An 8,018-nucleotide genomic window follows, 5' to 3' on the forward strand; every position below is an offset into this window, starting at 1 on the left:
AGTGGCTTTTATTCAACAACAGGACCAAGCGCCTGCTGGCCGGAACAAGGAGCACTTTCTGCAAGCATCGCAACTTCCTTGTCTGTCTTAGTGAGTAGCTTGATCTTCTAATCAGTATTATCAATCTACTTGCTTAGCAACCAAATGGCATCTGATACATCCCAAACGTTCTCAAATTGCAGCCAGCAATAATGAGAAAAATTACAATGAATGACCTAATCATCTAAACCTGCTGCCCTAGAAGGTTTTGGTCCACTGATGTATGCCTTCTTTTACCCCCTTCTCGTCGGTTCAATGTATAAGGAAGTTCTAGGATGAGGTTGTGAACAGTGAAAAATACGGGATTGTCTTCATCCTTACTGATTCATGCATATACATCCCTGGCAGGCAGCAATGGTAAAGGGATGAGGAGACCGTTGTCATGGGAAATGGGAACAGTGGTCGAAAAAATTGAAAAGTGGATAAAACTTTGCCTGAGAAACAAGAGCAGGTTCTCTTCCTTACCCTCTTTGTGTTACAAGAAAGGACCAAGAAAAAGAGCAAAATTTCTCAGGTTTTGGAGGTGGTTGGAAGACCAAGAGATGTTTTTCCCATACGCTTCATAGATTCCTGTCCCATATCCATATGATGCAGTTGTAATTGAGGCAGAGACTATCCATCACTATACACGTTTGCACATTATTATTTCCTCTCTGCTTTGTCCTTTTCAATATTTTCTTTTCTTGGCCCTGCATTTATTTTGACTACGTCAAAGACTTCCACTCCCTGGTACTCAAGAACAATAAAATATATGAAGAGATTTGATTTTGACATCCTAAATTCTTGAGTGCTAACCTTTCCTCCATCCGTTTTTAATTCAATAGTTTTTCCATCGAAAACCCCACACTTTGTGCCTCTAGGGACTAAACGACAAAGAGAGAAACCAATAAAAATTTCGAGAGAGCTTATAATTGTGCAAAGACATCAACCTCAGTGACAGCTCCACAGCAGAGAGGCCCGGAAGGATCAAATCTTCACAGGAAAAATAATGAATTTACTAGAATATTCAGAAACAGGGGAAGTTGTAGGTGATCTTGAATGAGATAGAGATGACTGATTAAAATTAATATGAGGCATGTTCCACTGGATCAGGAAGATCTGAGGAGGATCTCCTGGGATTAAGAAAGGGGGTCAAAGAAAATGCATATGAAAATGCTTCAAAAACAAGTTTGGCATTTCTCCCCCATGTCTGCACTGATATGCGATAGCCCATTAGAATGCTTGTGTTCTGTTTTTTTCGACAACTTTTTTTGTTATTGCATTGTAATGAGAAAATTGAAAAATCAGGAAGCATGGGGATTTGTCTGGACACTGAGGGACATGGAGGTCTTGTCCTTATCAGACGGATGGCTGTACTCGCAGTCCTTGAACAGCTAAGCCATTCAATATTAGATAATCAAGAATCTCTTCCTTGTAAATAGATCTCTTAGTTTAAACATGTGTTTTGGCTCCTAATACAACTAGAGGGACCTTGTAGGGTTTGGTGGGCTTTGCTCCTTTTGTTCTGTTCTGCGGTGTTAAGGTTGTAGTTTTAAGAACCGTGTTAAGAATCTTGCTCATTCGCGTCGCAGGATAATATACTAATGTAATCTCTCTCTCTCTCTCTCTCTCTCACAAAGCACGGTGTCTTCAATCTCTGGCATTTCTTTCGTTTGCGTTTTTTTCTTCTCTGTTAATGCCAAATCATTGGTGTTATATAGGGCTTCACAAGCATTTTGCTATTCTTCTGTTTATGCGCCTATTCCATTGTCCAATTTTAGATGACTGGGCATTCACCAATAGAAACACGTTACAAGAATCAGTACAAAAAAAGCATCTGATGGCCCAATATCAGTCGCGTTCTCTGTTTTTCTATGGATCTAGTATTAAGAAAAAGCAACAGTCTTTAATCCTTCCAAGGGGTCTAAAAAACATTTTGGTTTTATTTTCAGTGCATATAATCTGTTCCTTTTTGCAATTTTTAGGCAGGCTCAAAATGTTAACCTGAAGATTTAAAAAAAAAAAAAAAAGGCATTAAGCAATGGCCCCCATGAAAGAGCCGGGAATGGCATGGATGAACAGAGAATACCCGCAATGCAGACATAAATAAATCATTGCAGGAAAATTAAATCTTATTTCCAAATTTCCTCTTGGGTTGTGCCTGCTACAGGGATATGAAAAAAGAGGGGAGATAATGAAGATTAAAAAGATCTCTTTGAGATCCAAACGTCCTCTTTTCTTTTACTTTCTTTCTTTCTTCCTACCCTCCTTTTCAACACATTGACAACCCTCCTATTTCAGACATGTCTCCTAGACCTCGAGCATGCCAAGAGCCCAACAAGCAGCAACAATCTGCAACAGATTCAAGCTTGTCACTCTATCTCAACTCCATGTCATTCCTTCCAAACCACCTATAAGAAAAGCCAAAGGCAAGTTAATATTGTGACAGAACGCTCGATCATATCCGTCCTATTAATCGGATAAAAATGAGCAGGGAAAGAAATGTTAATAATCAACTCAACTGGTTATTCTGTTTCCCAGAGTGAGAAGACTGCATGAAACCAAACCGTTCTTGAAATGCAGATCTTCCCTCAGAAAATTCCAAGACACTCTCCATTGAGCCCGGGCTTCCACTAAGCATCAAGTCTTTCTGGGCAAGAAGAGAAGAAAAACATTTTATCAAGAGCCGGTCAAGTGAATATCAAGATATGAACTTTGGATCAAATAGAAAGAGGAGGGAATGAAAATCTCAGCGGTATTTGCTTTCTCTAAATGGAAACAGACCGTGGGGAAGAAGTTGATGATGGGAGAGCTCGCAGTGTCGTCAAGCAAAGAAGGCAAGTCCTGATTTATCTTGTAGCGCCATGGGTGGTGTTGTTCCCTCGTTCTCTGTCTCTTCCCACTCTGCTTGAGAGCTTTTACGGGGGAACGGACACGTTGGTCACGGTCACTTCCGTTGTTGAAGCGGCGTTGTTGGTCATGTATATCTTCAAGAAAGTGGACTGGGGTCCAGAGGATGCATCAGAAACCATGGACAGGCCCTCCTCCTCATCATCTTCAATGCCCTTGCCTCTGTTCTCGTCACATAGATCCTCATCATCTCTCTCATCAATGAACGGAGAGGCAGAGTCTCTGCGAGAGGGGTTGACAGAGTGCTCGAAGTAGAGAGTCCAACCGGACTCACACCCACTACTGCATTCCGACGACACTAGGACATTCATTTTCTCTGCCTCTCCTCTCTCTTTTTCTACACTGTATACGTCTGTGAAGAAAAAGGGCGTCTCCCTCCGTCTCTTTATATCAAGAAGCAAGGAGAGAGACAGGTGAAATGGGGGTGAGTCAGAGACACAAGTTGAACCTCTCTCTCTCTCTCTCTCTCTCTCTCTGTGGGATTGTGGGGTCGTGTTGTGTCTGTATTACTTGGAGATGTAGGAGGGAAAAGGGAGTGGATTATATCGGCGGAAAAAACCAAGAGAATCGGACTAGAAATCCTAGACTTGTTTTTCCTGACTCCCCCCCTCTCTCTCTCTCTCTCTCTCTCTCTCTCTCTCCAATGAATGAATCAAATCTGCCAGTTGGGAAACGAGTGTTATTGATGGTGGAATATATCGCATGTAAGAGAGAGAGAGAGAGAGAGCCATAACATGACCTCTTCACATGCTAGACAGCGAGGCACTGTGTACCCTACTCTAACAAAAACTGGGTGCACGTCCAATTTCTCCCGTTCCTCAGTACGTGGTCACCTATCCCTTTTGCGTAGCTAACGCGCCCACATGTATCGTAGACACCCGTTCCGTCCCGTGTCGACGATGAGTAGTTTCAATCGCATTCGTGGACCCAACAGTAAAGTCCGCATTTTGATGAGTTGGGTCCAGTAAAGATCTTATCGTTTTGCTTTTCTTGACATGCTATTGACTTGATTTTCTTGGGCGTGCGACTAGCCACATGTTCAGATCCGAAAGCCTCCAGCTTGCGCTCTATATACGGGATTTGGAGTCCACTTAAAGCACCTGACCTATATCTACGTTTCAGTCTCTCCGTTGCATGTGCTGTGTCGATCCGATGCCAATGGCGAGCCCTAGGAGACGACGCTGTGGATACGAGTCCCAAACATTGGTACTTTCCCTTTCCTAGGAAAAGAAAAGATTCAACTGTCCCATCCATGTGAAAAGCTCTTGGACCATTATTTCCTCTGCTTAAGTCAAGGTTGAAGATCTGTATCCTCAAATCTATCGATAGCGATCTTTTACTGGTGGGTGTCGCTCCTTTTTCTTTTTTCCTTCTTGATGACCGCGAATTCTCTCCTTCATGTGCACTTTCATATAGCACTTGGCATTGGAGGACGCGATTCGGCAAAGTACAGATATCGATATATACAGATGGCGATTGTGGTCCTGATGCATGGGCGGTTTAAGCAAGGCAGGGAGATGCTGCTGCTGATGATGATGATGATGATGATGATGATGATGATGATGATCACAGATGCATTCTATAAACAAGAAATGGAAAGAATATGCGAACCATTCTGAGCACAACAGCAACACATCAGCACCTAGAACACCCCCTTCTTTATTGACCCCATGTGTGGTGTCTAGTCAGTTCGAGATCAAATACGGGCAGTCCTTCCCATAAAAAGAATCTTGTTAGGCTTTTCATGGGAACTGCTTAGATTAGGTGGTGCTCTGATAATGCAGAAACCAAAGAGAGAGAAAAATAAAGGACAAGGAGAAACTCAAACACAGCGCACCATCACTGATAATAATAAAATTTAAGTCTGTGATGCAAAAAAAAAAAAAAGAATAAAAAGCTGTATCAGGAACGGCATTTGATAAGCGTGGAGGACTGTAGAAATTTTTCTTGGGGATGATGGAGTGGTGCACAAGTGAAGTTGACTGTAGTTTTTATGAAACTCACATGCCCTTCCTCCTTCACACCACCCCTCTCTCTCTCTACTTTCGCCCTTTTTCTTTTTCCCATTTCTCTCCTCCTCTCTCTCGAAATTGAGGATTTCCCCATATATATCTACGCCCCTTTTGAGCACGAAGACAGGCATGTGGGCACGTGTGCATATGCATATGCGGGCTTCCACATATTCAAACACATGTCTGCACGTGCACACGGACTTCAAACCCCAAATGCTCTTTCGAAATCTCCACCCCCCACCCCGAATTTTAAATACTGTCGACTTGTTCTGTTTCCAACGTTTCGAGTTTTATCGTATTCTTTATCATCTTCTCGATGGTTTTTCTAAAGACCGTTAATATATTCTAATCAGAGAAGGATGTATGCATACATCATATTGGGGGGGAGAGTACAGTCTTGTGCACGAAGAATGGCAGAGCATGGAGCAAGAGGAGGAAAAGCACACGCAACTTGTGTGGGGAGAGAGAGAGGGAGACCCTTTTTTTTTTTTTATATGGGGCGATGACCGGTCAGAAATTCCTTAAAATCTTAAAAAGGAATCCTGCACAGAGATTCTGTCCAGCATAAGATGTTTTAAGATGCTGAGTTCTTGATAAGCTCCAAATGTCTAGTGCACGAGGGATGATGGTGAGTTGATAACTAGGGAAGCTCCGGTGCTAAAAAGATGCAGGCATCGACCTCCTTATGATCTGCTGTCCAGTTTCACTCTATGAAACCAGACCATGCAAAAAAGACACAAGGACAGAAACTAGGAGGGTTCATTTGAATCTTAAGACAAGGGGAAAGGGGAAGTGATTTAGGACATTCATGAGGAATGAGAGTGTGCCCTTCATTTCAAATTGGGAAGGCAAGGAGTGGGTGGTGGAAATTGGGCCAGGAAGGGGTGTGGGGACACAGCAAATTGGGTCCACACAGAGAGGCCGAATCTAAATTTCCATGGTGGTGCTCACTGCTCAGCTCAGACCCCTACCAACTCCTCTGCACCCTTTTGAAATTGGGGTCTCCTTCAACATGCAACAACAGCACCCCTTTTTCCACCCCCAGATTGACAAAAAAGAGAACTGCATGAGCTACCTATACAATTCGCTCAACGAGGAACTGAATGCAAAGAGACCTCGTTTGTCTGAAAGGAGTATCGGATCAGAATGTGACGAGGACGAAGTGTAGACTACACATGCCCATTCGCTCGCTCGCTCGCTCGCTCGTCCATTGATAATACCCTTCACCCCACTTCTTCTCATATATGTTGGAAAATTACAAAAAAAAAAAGTCATAAATTTATTATAATTGTACCAATTTCAATCTTAAACCCTTCTTTTGGCCAATTTTTTTTTTTGATCGGAAAGCCCAATTGAAATCATAAACATTTTATATTTTTGTTAATTCAATCTAATTGACTAATTTTAGCTAGTTAGCACAAATATAAATGTTGATTGTCCTACATCGATTCATATATCCATCATAATATTTACGTGATTCGAAAGTCTCTTGTTTTCTAGCCAACTAATCAAATGAGTGAAAAGGTAATGTTCTGTCGTACTCTCGATGTCTTATCATTTGACAAGAGGGGGTATGGGGCCGAGATCCCCTCAAATTGCAAATGCTAGAATTTCCCCACGGTTCTGACCCCAACCCCGAACCCTAACCCTAACCCCGACCCCACTCCCTTCCCCTCGCGTTACGGCAGGATTGATTGGCATCGATTCGAAACTCGGGTCCATCGTCGCCCTCCTTTTTTGGGGCCGTATGTCCGGACAAGAAGGGAGGAGACGGCCGGGTTCTGCCTCCCCACGAGCATTGAGCACGGACCTCGACAACCCTACCACCCCACTCATGTACGATCATTGAGCATCTGGTTTTGTACGTACTGACTGATCTCCCAAGTCCGCGTTCAAACCATCGAATTGAGTATGCTTTTGCTCCTCCCGATTAACGGGCAAACTACCCTTGTCAAATCAAAACTAGGTTATGTCCAAGCAATACTTCTCGGTCGGTTAGTCCAAAAAATTTTAAAATTGAATCTGTAAATAACTCCAAACTCATAAATTTATGACAAAACCCTAAACTATTATCATGATGACAAATTTACTCTCCGTCGATCTCAATAAATTTTATTGTTAAATTGCTAATTTGAATTATTCGTGACAGTTAATAGATATACCAGAGTTTTACATTATATTTATTATAAATTTACTAGTTCTATAAATTAATGGAGGAAAAAAATGTCACCAAGGAAAAAGTTTCAACAGGACCCGAACTCTTTTTCTTAAAAGATGACCCGAACTAGAGTATATATCATATAAAGATTCAAAGTAATCATTTAGTTTCAAATAAGGGCATGACTCGTCGATTGACGAATAGATGCATCTCTAATATATATTCCAATAACCTGGTAAGGAGGATTTTTGTCCAAAAGCGTTTAATTTTTTTTTTTTCACTTCATCTTCTTCGTTTAAATGAAATAAATCTTCTTCTTTATTAGGCATTAGAGTAAAGCCATCCAAATCGAGGCTTCACACGGAGTTGCTCCAAGGGAGAGGGGCAGCCAGAGAAGCAATCAATCTGGGAGAGATGGTGGGAGGAAGGGACGAGGAAGGTAGCATGGGCATCCTGGTCGTAGTCTTGGCAGAAAACGAGGTTATCGATGGAGCAGCGGGGGAAGGCAAAGGCAGAGGTGCGATTGTTGTAGATCTAGAAGCAGATGTGCTTGCGGGAGAAGAGGTTGGCAGAGTAGACTTGGTGGTCGTATCCCTCTCATACTTTTCTTTCTTTCTTTCTTTCTTTCTTTTCCCCCTTTACTCATCTTCTTTTTCTTCTTTTAATTCCAAGCCACGGATGTTCTTCCTCCCCAATTTTGCTTCACCCTAGCACAGTCAGGGGCATTCTCTCCTGTACCATGCGATCTTGAATTCAAGCCCTTCACAACACCATGGCTGTCTCTTACATTCCCGCTCACACCAAAACCTCCTCTCAATCCCAAATCTTTCGCATTAAGGATGAGTGTCGATGGATATGTAAAGCACTTCGAAAAAGAAAGATGCCATATTCTGCAAAAAAGGATTTTGCGAAAAAGGATT

At 42.3% G+C, this 8,018-nt stretch overlaps 2 long non-coding RNA genes across 2 annotated transcripts; one reads left to right on the top strand and one right to left on the bottom strand.

The window, feature by feature from the left end:
• The first annotated feature begins 98 nt into the window (after positions 1-98).
• On the top strand, positions 99-810 carry LOC120288279. The gene is made up of 2 exons (XR_005546594.1): positions 99-260; positions 388-810. It is a non-coding gene; the product is annotated as an uncharacterized LOC120288279 (long non-coding RNA).
• Positions 811-2,132: 1,322 nt separating this feature from the next.
• LOC104418650 lies at positions 2,133-3,412 on the bottom strand. The gene is made up of 3 exons (XR_005546654.1): positions 2,803-3,412; positions 2,541-2,668; positions 2,133-2,429 (listed from the first exon to the last, which is right to left on the bottom strand). It is a non-coding gene; the product is annotated as an uncharacterized LOC104418650 (long non-coding RNA).
• Between the last annotated feature and the right edge of the window lie 4,606 nt (positions 3,413-8,018).

This window comes from Eucalyptus grandis, chromosome 9 (assembly GCF_016545825.1).
Source record: "Eucalyptus grandis isolate ANBG69807.140 chromosome 9, ASM1654582v1, whole genome shotgun sequence".
Classification (NCBI taxonomy): domain Eukaryota; kingdom Viridiplantae; phylum Streptophyta; class Magnoliopsida; order Myrtales; family Myrtaceae; genus Eucalyptus; species Eucalyptus grandis.